Here is a 13,241-nt window from a genome sequence, read left to right on the forward strand (position 1 = left end):
GGTTTTCCCTAATGATGATTGATGGCAAAAATGGGGAGCCTAGACATGCCTAAGCCACAAAGTGCCTTCTGAATCAACCCTGGAGCCAGCCTTAAATGTGTTGTAGGATGCTCTAATTCTGAGAGCCTGCCATCTTTGACTGACTATAAGTCTGGTATTTGTAAGTTCATTAACTAGCATGTTTTACTTAAACAGAATACAGTGTTCTCCATCCCCATGCTTACAAAGTTGGCAGTCCAACTTTTAAAAATTGACTAGTTGCCAACTCTTAAAAACTGGCTGATTTCACATAAATATTTATGTTTCTAGTGTCTCTCTAGTAATCAAATGAGCTGGTAATGCTGGGCCCATATTTCAAACTGGCAACAATTGGCTGCTACTGAATAGAAGCTACTCCCATTCAATGTGGCAGACACCACAGCACTGGCCAGTGTACTAGCTGTGCTGTGACTCTTTGTGACCCCACCAGGCCCCTCTGTCCATGGAATTCTCCAGGCAAGAATACTAGAGTGGGTTGCCATGCCCTCCTCCAGGAGATCTTCCCACCCCAGAGATCGAACCCAGGTCTCTTGCATTGCAGGTGGATTCTTTACTGTCTGAGCCACCAGGGATGCCCAAAAATACTGGAGTGGGTAACTTATCCCATTTCCAGGGGATCTTCCAGACCCAGGAAATCAACCAGAGTCTCTTGGATTGCAGGCGGATTTTTTACCAGCTGAGCTACCTGGGAAGCCCACAAAACATAGCCAGTATACTTCAGTTCAGTCGCTGAGTCGTGTCAGACTCTTTGTGACCCCATGAACCACAGCATGCCAGGCCTCCCTGTCCATCACCAACTCCCGGAGTCCACCCAAATCCATGTCCATTGAGTTGGTGATGCCATCCAACCATCTTATCTTCTGTCGTCCCCTTCTCCTCCTGCCTTCAATCTTTCCCAGCATCAGGGTCTTTTCAAATGAGTCAGCTCTTCGCATCAGGTGGCCAAAGTACTGGAGTTTCAGCTTCAGCATCAGTCCTTCTAATGAACACCCAGGACTGATCTCCTCTAGGATGGACTGGTTGGATCTCCTTGTAGTCCAAGGGACTCTCAAGAGTCTTCTCCAACACCACAGCTCAAAAGCATCAATTCTTAGGCACTCAGCTTTCTTTATAGTCCAACTCTCACATCCATACATGACCACTGGAAAAAAACATAGCCTTGACTAGACAGACATTTGTTGGCAAAGTAATGTCTCTGCTTTTTAATACGCTGTCTAGGTTGGTCATGACTTTCCTTCCAAGGAGTAAGTGTCTTTTAATTTCATGGCTGCAGTCACCATCTGCAGTGATTTTGGAGCCCAGAAAAATAAAATCAGCCACTGTTTCCACTGTTTCCCCATCTATTTGCCATGAAGTGATGGGACCGGATGCCATGATCTTAGTTTTCTGAATGTTGAGTTGTTTTTTTTTTTTGACTGCATGGATGTTTTTTATTTTTTATTTTATTTTTTTAATATAATTTAATTTTATTTTTAAACTTTACACTGTTGTATTGGTTTTGCCAAATATCGAAATGAATCCACCACAGGTATACATGTGTTCCCCATCCTGAACCCTCCTCCCTCCTCCCTCCCCATACCATCCCTCTGGGTCATCTCAGTGCACCAGCCCCAAGCATACAGTATCGTGCATCAAACCTGGACTGGCGACTCATTCCATATATGATATTATACGTATTTCAATGCCATTCTCCCAAATCATCCCACCCTCTCCCTCTCCCACAGAGTCCAAAAGACTATTCTATACATCAATGTCTCTTTTGCTGTCTCGTATACAGGGTTATTGTTTCCGTCTTTCTAAATTCCATATATATGCATTAGTATACTGAATTGATGTTTTTCTTTCTGGCTTACTTCACTCTGTATAATAGGCTCCAGTTTCATCCACCTCATTAGAACTGATTCAAATGTATTCTTTTTAATGGCTGAGTAATACTCCATTGTGTATATGTACCACAGCTTTCTTACCCATTCATCTGCTGATGGACATCTAGGTTGCTTCCATGTCCTGGCTATTATAAACAGTGCTGCGATGAACATTGGGGTACACATGTCTCTTTCAATTCTGGTTTCCTCAGTGTGTATGCCCAGCAGTGAGATTGCTGGATCATAGGGCAGTTCTATTTCCAGTTTCTTAAGGAATCTCCACACTGTTCTCCATAGTGGCTGTACTAGTTTGCATTCCCACCAACAGTGTAAGAGGGTTCCCTTTTCTCCACATCCTCTCCAGCATTTATTGCTTGTAGACTTTTGGATCGCAGCCATTCTGACTGGTGTGAAATGGTACCTCATAGTGGTTTTGATTTGCATTTCTCTGATAATGAGTGATGTTGAGCATCTTTTCATGTGTTTGTTAGCCATCTGTATGTCTTCTTTGGAGAAATGTCTGTTTAGTTCTTTGGCCCATTTTTTGATTGGGTCATTTATTTTTCTGGAGTTGAGCTGTAGGAGTTGCTTGTATATTTTTGAGATTAGTTGTTTGTCAGTTGCTTCATTTGCTATTATTTTCTCCCATTCTGAAGGCTGTCTTTTCACCTTGCTTATAGTTTCCTTTGTTGTGCAGAAGCTTTTAATTTTAATTAGGTCCCATTTGTTTATTTTTGCTTTTATTTCCAATATTCTGGGAGGTGGGTCATAGAGGATCCTGCTGTGATGTATGTCAGAGAGTGTTTTGCCTATGTTCTCCTCTAGGAGTTTTATCTGAATGTTGAGTTTTAAGCCAACTTTTTCACTTTCCTCTTTCGCTTTCATCAAGAGACTCTTTGGTTCTTCTTCACATTCTGCCATAAGAGTGGTGTCATCTGCATATCTGAGGTTATTGATATTTTTTCCAGCAATCTTGATTCCAGCTTGTGCTTCATCCAGCCCAGCATTTCTCATAATGTACTCTGCATAGAAGTTAAATAAACAGGGTGACAATATACACCCTTGACGTACTCCTTTTCCTATTTGGAACCAGTCTGTTCCATGTCCAGTTCTAACTGTTGCTTCCTGTCCTGCATACAGGTTTCTCAAGAGGCAGGTGTACTTACCCAACCTTATTTTACCATTTGTACTACCTGCCTGGCCTTGATAGTCTCCTGAGTTTGCAATCCGTAGGTTATTCTTATGATAAACATGACTTTAGTATATGGTATAATTGTTGGCGATTATGACTTATGGGTATCATCTTTGTGCCAATAGTGTTTTTAATATTTAACAGTGTTTTATTTGTTCAAGAAATACTGATCAGACAGTTGTGATGTGCAATGCACTGTGCTGAGTACTGTGGTGATATGAAGATGCACTGTGTTCTCAAGAAGTCCTAGTCCAATATGGGAGATATAATATGAACAAAAACTATACTAAATGCTACAAAAGTATCCATTTCCAGGGAAGGGGAAGGGAAAGATTGCTTTCTCCTGAGAAGATAAAATAAGGCTTCATGGAGAAGGAAGGATGCTGGGCTTTGAAGATCTGATATGATTTAAGTGTGTAGAAATTGCAAGGATGGGCTGCTAGAAAGGAGGGACTGCACAAACAAAGGCACAGAGGTGTTCAAGTACTCAGTGTGCACAAGGAATGAAGAATGATTAAGTTTGATAGGAGCAGAGGACTCATGAATGAACGTGTTTGGGAAATAAACTGGAAAGCTGGAGGAGACCAAAGCATGAAGGTCTTTGAGATAATCTAGAGACTTTAAACTATTTCTGTGGACATTGGGGAGCCACTGAGATATTTTCTGCAGGAGAAAGCCAGGCTCAGAACTGTGATTCAGAGAGGAGTCTGGAAATGATATGAAATGTAGATTAGTAGACAGACCAAGAGATTACTGCAACTTTCTTTTTAAAAAAGTATCAAAATCAAGGTCATAGACATCAAAACAACAAGACAATGGAAGAGAGAGTTAATAAAGATGTAGCCACTGGGCTTTTATAAACAGTTGGTTTTTGGGGTCTAAGAAATGACTAATATCTAATGCTTCTGAGAGGTGGAGGCAAATGTGGAGAGTTAGAAAGAAGTGGGAAATGTGGGCAACTCTCTGAAGGAGTATCGCAGGAAAGGAAGGCAGGTGAGCATGGCCCGGTGGAGAGATGGTTTTGAACAAGGGGCTTGAGCACATTTGGATGCAGGGAGAGGCAGGGCTTCAAGACACAAGAGGGAGGAATCAATGAGGCAGGGCCTTTGAAGAAGCAGGAGTGGGATCAGAGAGGAGGAGGAGGAACTACCCTCAACAGCTGCCTGACTGGTGAGAGTGACCCTCACCCAATCAACCACTGTTGGCCTCAGGACCATGTCTAACAGGCAGGACGCTTCAATCAATTGCCATCAATTTGCAATCAGATGCCATCCAACCATCTTATCCTTTGTCGTCCCCTTCTCCTTCTGCCTTCAGTCTTTCCCAACATCGGGGTCTTTCAATTATTTGGAGTTTACTCCACTGTGTGGAGCACCTCCTTGTGCTGTGTGGATGAGGCCAGCCTGGGAGGCCACATCTGGGCCTCTGATAACACTATCCTGACAGTTTCTTAGCTTCTGGCTCTCCTTTTCAATCCATCACCTGAAATGTGGTTTCCAACCAAAGCATGTTATGCCCCATGGAACATGTTATGTTCTTCTGTTATTCCCTAAAACAGATGCAACTGACTAACCAGAGCAGACCATCAACACAAGGCTCCATTAAAGTTCTTGTATCTCTTCTCCAGGCCATGCTTTCCAAGCAGCTGCTTCCTTTTTCACTTTCATGAATACATTGGTGATTACAACTAAAAGTTGGAGAGAGTATTTAATATCTACAAAGTGTGTTTTTCTCATCTGATACTTGTAACAGCCTATGGGGTGGGTATAATCATTAAATCCATCCCACAGATAAGGAAACCGAGCCTCAGAAAAGTGAAATATCTTGTGCATTCATTCAGTTCAGTTCAGTTCTGTCACTCAGTCATGTCAGACTCATTGCGACCCCATGGAAGCACACCAGGCTTCCCTGTCCATCACCAACTCCCAGAGTTTACTCAAACTCATGCCCATTGAGTTGGCGATGCCATCCAACCATCTTATCCTCTGTCATCCCCTTCTCCTCCTGCCTTCAATCTTTCCCAACATTGGGGTCTTTTCAAATGAGTCCATTCTGCACATCAGGTGGCCAAAGTATTGGAGTTTCAGCTTCAGCATCAGTCTTTCCAATGAATATTCAGGACTGATTTCCTTTAGAATGGACTGGTTGGATCTCCTTGTAGTCCAAGGGACTCTCAAGAGTCTTCCCCAACACGACAGTTTGAAAGCATCAATTATTTGGTGCTCAGCTTTCTTTATAGTCCAACTCTCACATCCATATATGAGTACTGGAAAAACCAAAGCCTTGACTAGATGGACCTTTGTTGGCAAAGTAGTGTCTCTGCTTTTTAATATGCTGTCTAGGTTGGTCATAACTTTTCTTCCAATGAATAAGCATCTTTTAATTTCATGGCTGCAGTCACCATCTGCAGTGATTCTGGAGCCCCCCCAAAAATAAAGTCAGCCACTGTTTCCACTGTTTCTCCATCTATTTGACATGAAGTGATGGGACTGGATGCCATGATCTTAGTTTTCTGAATGTTGAGCTTTAAGCCAACTTTTTCACTCTCCTCTTTCACTTTCATCAAGAGGCTCTTCAGTTCTTCACTTTCTGCCATAAGGTTGGTGTCATCTGCATATCAGAGGTTATTGATATTTCTTCCAGCAATCTTGATTCCAGCTTGTGCTTCTTCCAGCCCAGCATTTCTCATGATGTACTCTGCATATAAGTTAAATAAGCATGGTGACAATATACAGCCTTGATGTACTCCTTTTCCTATTTGGAACCAGTCTGTTGTTCCATGTTCAATTCTAACTGTTGCTTCCTGACCTGCATACAGATTTCTCAGGAGGCAGGTCTCAGGTGGTTTGGTATTCCCATCTCTTTCAGAATTTTCCATAGTTTACTGTGATCCACACAGTCAAAAGCTTTGGCATAGTCAATAAAGCAGAAATAGATGTTTTTCTGGAACTCTCTTGCTTTTTTGATGATCCAGTGGATGTTGGCAATTTGATTTCTGGTTCTTCTGCCTTTTCTAAAACCAGCTTGAACATCTGGAAGTTCATGGTTCACGTATTGTTGAAGCCTGGCTTGGAGAATTTTGAGCATTACTTTGCTAGTATGTGAGATGAGTGTAATTGTTCGTTATTTTGAGCATTCTTTGACATTGCTTTTCTTTGGGATTGGAATGAAAATTGACCTTTTCCAGTCCTGTGGCCACTGCTGAGTTTTCCAAATTTGCTGGCATATTGAGTGCAGCACTTTCACAGCATCATCTTTTGAAATTAGAAATGGCTCAACTGGAATTCCATCCCCTCCACTAGCTTTGTTCGTAGTGATGCTTCTTAAGGCCCACTTGACTTCACATTCCAGGATGTCTGGCTCCAGGTGAGTGATCACACCATGGTGATTATCTCGGTCATGAAGATCTTTTTTATATAGTTCTGTGTATTCTTCCCACCTCTATTTAATATCTTCTGCTTCTGTTAGGTCCATACCATTTCTGTCCTTTATTGAGCCCATCTTTGCATGAAATGTTCCCTTGGTATCTCTAGTTTTCTTGAAGAGATCTCTAGTCTTTCCTGTTCTATTATTTTCCTCTATTTCTTTGCACTGATCACTGAAGAAGGCTTCACTACATTTCGCTGGACCAACTGTGTGGAGATACCCCATGTCCAAGGCCAGAGAAAAGATGGTAGGCGCTGGAGTGGCTGTGAGGAGATACCCCACGTCCAAGGGCAAAGGAGAAGCCCCAGTAAGATGGTAGGAGGGGCAAGTTCGTGTTTAGAATCAAACTGAATTCACTTTTAGAATCAAATCTGTTCAATCATTGACAGACAATAAATAGCAGAGCTGGAATATGAATCCAGGATACAAAGACTCCAGAGTTCATGTTGTAAAGAGTAAACCACGAGTCACCAGTCCAGGTCCAGGTTTGATGCACGATACTGGATGTTTGGGGCTGGTGCACTGGGACAACCCAGAGGGATGGTACAGGGAGGGAGGAGGGAGGAGAGTTCAGGATGGGGAACATGTGTATACCTGTGGCGGATTCATGCTGATATATGGCAGAACCAATACAATATTGTAAAGTTTAAAAATAAAACAAAATTAAAAAAAAAAAAAGAAAAAAAAAGAGTAAACCATCCAGACACTCCATCTGAACTATTGATTTCAAGGTTTCAGAAGTTGAGATTTAAGCAATTTGAGTTTGAGGTATATATGAGTTATCTATTGCCACTGTAATGCTATGTAATATACAACCACAAAACCTCTATGACACGTGACAGTAAACATTTATTAGCTCAAAGTCTGCACAAAGTGTTCTGGGCTGGGCTTATCTTGGCTGGGCTCACTCACGTGCCTATGGTCAGTTGTGTTTTGCTTGGTCATCTCTCTTTCTGGTATGAGAATTGGCTGGCTGTTTAGCTGGTCTAGGAAGCCCTTGAATGAGATGCCTGGATTCCAAGTCTGGTCCGTGTCTTTCTCCCTCCAGCTAGACCGGATATGTTTGATGGTGATAGCCGAGGAAGGAGAAACATGCAAGTGCTTTTTCAAGTCTCTGCTTGCATCGCATTTGATAACTATCCTTTCAAAATAAGTCTTGTGTCCAGTCCGGATTCCAGGTGAATCTTTACCAAAAGGAAGTGAAGGTCACATGATAAAGCATATGGATATAGAAAAGGGTGAAGAATTAGGGATATTAATGCAATCAGCCTACCATGAGATGAATGTTCAAACTCAGACTTTTACGTTTGTCTAGATTTACTGTATCATCAAAATACAGCTAGAAAGCAACGCATTTCAAGTTCGGTGGCTTCTCATGGCACTCAGAAAAACCAGCTCCTTCCAGTGACTACAAGGCCCTCCATTATCTGACTGACAACTTCTCCAAACTCAACTCTGACCACCTCCTCCATCTCTCCATATGCTCCCAACCACACTTAGTTCTTCCAACAGGCCCAACTGCCCTGTCTCAGGGCTCAGCCATGCTGTTCCCTTAACCTTCCCTACCCCCATTCCTCACTCCTTGTTTGGCTGCTTCCTCATCATTCTTTAGGACTAGGCTTAAATATCACCTCCTCAGAGGGGCCACCCTGAACCTCCTGATTCAAAGTTTTAGTCCCTATCTCAGCTTCCTATTTGAACTCCAACTTAACCCTCATCACCCTTTGCAGCAATATTTTTTTATATGTATGCCCATCTTTTTGTCTGTCTTCCCCACTGCAGTGCAAGGTCTAGGAGAACAGGAACCAGATCTATCATGATCACCATTGTTTCCTCATGCCCAACACAGCTCTTGACATGTAGCAGACACTCATTACACATTGGAATGAATGAATGAGTGGGTGGAGATCTTGAAAAGAATATTTTCTTGCTGATAAACTCCTGAAAACAGAGACCAAGCTCTCTGGACTTGGAATTCAAGGTCCTGCATCCTCAGAGACACCCCCATGACCTTAGAATTTCTAGATGCTTGGCTTATCATAGACAGCAACTTTGCAGAATGTCCTTCCTCTTGTGTGGTAAGGGTAGGTGGCAGGGACTAAGCAGGACCAGGGGAGCCATGAGTAGGAGGGAGAGCCACAGCGTCTGTGATGGAGGAGGGGTCAGTGCCACAGAGCACTAGAGATGGATTTAGAGGACAGGGACTCTAGCCCTGCTCTGCCACTGTCCTGCCATGTTTCCTTGGGCAAGTCCTTTGGAACGCATGTGCTTCAGTTTTCCCGTCTGTGAAAGGGGTTAAGAATCTGTAGCTTGCAGGATAGACTTGAGGGTGAAATGCATGTGGCATAGGCACCTCCCTCCAAGGATCAAGTTCAGGGCCAGTTCAGGAAGGATCAGGTCTCCACTATTTCTTTCTTCCCAAAAAGGTTTCAAGTGTTTCCCTCCCTTCTTACACCTTCTCTGGAGCACTCATCACCCTGGACCTGTTCCTAGGGACACAAGGACAAACATTTTCACGTTGGATCAGGGAGCTGTGCCTGCTGCAGACAGTTGAAATCATTTCTGAGCAAGCGTAGGATGTTACTCAGTATCGTGCCTAAGCCCACGGACAGACTCAGGAAATGGTGTGAACGTTGGCAGATACTGGCAAACAGGCCTTCAAAGTTGTCTGGCTGGTCCTTCTGTGTTCAACAACCGGGTTTGAGGAAGATAATTAAATGTATTGAGCCCCTACCAGGGATGCAACCCTCTGTTACACATGTTCACACATACTTCCTAGTACAAGTCTCAGAATAATCATATTAGTATCATCCCCATTTTACAGATCAAGAAACTGAGGCTCAGGGACATTAGGTATCTTTAGTCACTGCCCGACTTTTATAAAAAATGACCAGCTGAAAATGCATTAAGTGTCGTAAGGGATGAAGGAGGGGCTTCTCCCTAGTTGCAAAAACAGTGGAATCTCAAGTCACGCAGCATCTTTGATGATATGGCTCCCATACTTTGTACATGTTCTTCCATCTTGTTCTTTTCCTTCACCACTGGATGTGATTGGCCAGCTTATATTAGTATCAAGAGGTGGCTGAGAATCCACTGATTTGGCTGCTCTGTGTTCTTCCTCTTGGTTCTTAATACTGTGTTACATTCCTGAGAGCTACATTTCTTAGTACTAATATCAACATTATCAATTTTCTATTTTCCAGTCATTTTTGCAGAACAAAGAAGGCAAAGTGAAATAAAATAGCTAACATTCATTAAGCACCTTACTATTTTGTGTACTACCCATAAAAATGGTGTAGTGCATTCATAGTCACGAATGCCGCATGATCAAGTGTCTTCCTGAAAAGAGAGAAATTCTGCTTTGATTAGACATGGCTGAGAACCCAGTCCTCCACTTAGAAATTGACATGTCTGATGCCTAAAAGAATTTTCCACTGACAAGGTAATGCCTTCCTACATTTCAAGCCTGGTTCCTCCCCACTACCCACTTGCTTCCAGTGCCAGGTGCTATGGGACACTTTCTTGGCACTGTGTCATCTTTAGGCCTACACCTTCAGGTTACGATGATGGATGAGTGCCACAGTGGGTCATAGGAGTGCTCTGGAAGCTGTCCCCACACTAGGCAGCAGGCAATAGCCTAACCATACACATATACGACTGTGAGCTGCAAAAACATCCCCCTCGAACCAAACTAAAGGGTTCCTCCTAGGCCAGAACCCCAAAATGCCCATGACCATTTCAAGGCCTCCTGTATGAGAAGTAGGAGGGAGAGTGCTTGTGCTCAATTGCTCAGGCGTGTCTAACTTTTGGTGACCCCATGGACTGTAGCCCACCTGGCTTCTCTGTCCATGGGATTCTCCAGGCAGGAACACTGGAGTGGGTTGCTATTTCCTCCTCCAGGAGGAGGGAGAGGAAGTACTGTTAAAGTATCTTTCTTATGAAAATCAAATATATCTATACTTATATCTGTATATGCTTACTATGCAATCACACTGCTAGGGCCCCACCTAGGGCCTTAGAAGAAGCCTGCATAAGTGCTCCAATGTTGCTGAAGTTTCAATAACTTCACAGTAATCCTCCTACACTGTCACAACTGAACTCTGTATGTCACCCGGAATGGGCATGGTTGTAGTAGTTGGTGGAAGCCACAGGAGAGCTAGTAGGAGAAACAAGTGAATGATTATGTAGTACAGAGGTCAGTAGACTAGATGGCCCACAAACCAGGTCAGACCCACTTCCTGTTTTTGCAAATAAAGTTTTATTGGAATACAGCCACATTAATTGTTGTGGAGGACTTTGTGCTGCAGTGGTAAAGTGGAATTGTTACAACAGATACTTGTCCACCAAACTGAAAATATTTACCACCTGGCCTTTGATATAAACAGTTTAGGAAAAGTTGGGAAGGTCTTGAAGAAGAAGATGAGACAAGAAAAAGCTAGCGCTAGATTCAAACTGTTGATATTTGATTCTGGCTCCATCATTTCAAAACTGTGTGACTTCGGGCAAGTTATTCAACTTTTATGAACCTCAATTTCCTAATCTGTAAAAAAGGATAATAATTCTTCTGTCACAAATTTTCTATAAGGAGTAGGTGAAACCTTGTGTATAAAGTACTGGCATAGTGCCTGACATAAAGCTGAAGTTCAGTGTATTATTAGCTGACAGTTACCAAGATACCTGTATTTATTGTCAACCCAGGTAGAGGATTTTATGTGTGCCATTAAGGCCTGTGGTTCAATGCCAGTGCTTTTTCCCTGATGAGGTTCTCATTGCTGCTTCCAAGGTGATACAGTAGGGACAGCCTGAAGCAATTTTGTGATTTAAGTACCATCCTGTTGTCTCTTCACCGACTCACTGCTCTGTGTCACAACCAAAGTCTAGATCATTTCCCCAGAGGCAAGTAAATTCTCCAACTCAATCATTCATTTACCTCGTCTCAGAAGAATGTCTGGCTGTCCAAGGAAACATCAACTGTAAAGACTCAATTGCTCTGCTCTGCAGTTGCCACCTTGCCTCTCTTTAATCTTCTTATCCCAGATAGATCTTTATCTAATGCATAACAGAGAATGGGGTTGCCAGATGAAACCTTTTCAGAAATATGTCTGTATCATTTAAAACACTTTGGGCTGCAAAGTAAAGAAAGCCCAACTAAATGTGGCTTAAGGAATAAGGACATTTATTAGTTTGTTAGCTCTCTAAACCCTAAATCCAGAGATAGGTAGTTTCAGAGTTGGGAACTCAAGTAGCTTAGAAACAACAGCAATGGTGTGTTCCTTCCTTTATGTTCATTCTCTTGAGTTGGCCCCCTCCGTGGTCCCAGAATGGCTGCCCCAGCTCCAGTCATCATATGTTGATGGCAACATCAAGAGCAGAGGCAGCAGATTTCCATGAAGCTAATGAAACTTAAGCTTCAGGGTCCCTCACTTTCAAAGACCCCTTCACGGCTTAGAAACGTACTCAAATGGCCATATACTTTTGTGAAATTTTCCGAAATAAGTATATGTATTATTTTACAAAAAGAAGCTGCTTCAAATTAGGTAAGCTTTATGCCCTATAAAATCTAGACCCATCCCTGGTCCTAAGGCAGAAAAACAAAATCATCCTTCCTGGGTTTCTTTTCTAAGAACAAAGACAAGCTTCCTGGAAGCTCTCCCACCAACTTTCCTTTGCATTACATTGACCAAAATTGTATCACAAGCCCACTCTTTAATTGTGTTGGTCCAGGTTCTCTGAGAAGTGGATGCTGAGATAGGATTAAACATGCTAGAAATTTTTAGGGGAAATGTCTGTGAGAGAAAATGGGAAGGGAGCCAATAAGACTAAGAGAACCTTCAGATAGCGATGCAGGTTTGGCCCAGAGAAAAGAGCAGAGAGAAGCACTTTACCCCACAGTGCAGCCTCAGGCAAGTTCAGCAAAGCCTTTGGGGAGCACACAAGGTGGAGTGACCTGTTGATGAGTCCTGTGTCTCCCAGAAACAAGCCTGTTTTAGAATCCCTGCCACATACTGTCATCAGCTGGGAGCAGCCCATGGGAACCAGAAGTGCCCAAACCAGTGACGGCTATGTGAGCACAGCAGGTGGGCTGATGTCCAGTTACACTTCCTGCATTAGAGGATCTAAGAGGTACATTCTCATGGCCACCATATTTACCAAGGAGAACAAGAACCCACAGCTGGCATAGACCAATAAAGTGTCATCCCCGGGGCAGGGAAGGGCCCAGTCTGTACAGGGACTTGGCCATTCAGAGCAGGGAGATCAAAGGTGAGGGTTCCTCTTAGTGGAAAAGGGTGGTGTGGTGATGAGGCCACAAGAGTGTTCAGCCATAGAGACCAGACTTGTTGCCAAGGGGGAGAAGGGATGGGAGAGGGATGGACTAGGAGTTTGGGGTTGGTAGATCCAAACTATTACATTTAGAACAGATAAACAACAAGGTCCTACTGTATAGCACAGGGAACTATATCCAGTGTCCTGGGGTAAACCATAATGGAAAAGAATGTTAAAAAAGAATGTGTGTGTGTGTGTGTGTGTGTGTATAACTGAATCACTTTTCTGTACAGCAGAAATTAACACAAGTATGTAAATCAAATATACTTCATTAAAAACAAAAAAAAGAGTGTCTGCCAATCTCCACCCCTCAACAAACCTCCGGTACCCTTCGATGGTTGTTGAGCATGTTCCTCTCAGCCAGACCCGATCAGATATGACTGCCCTTTATCAGG

This window comes from Bos indicus, chromosome 5 (genome assembly GCF_029378745.1).
Source record: "Bos indicus isolate NIAB-ARS_2022 breed Sahiwal x Tharparkar chromosome 5, NIAB-ARS_B.indTharparkar_mat_pri_1.0, whole genome shotgun sequence".
NCBI lineage: Eukaryota > Metazoa > Chordata > Mammalia > Artiodactyla > Bovidae > Bos > Bos indicus.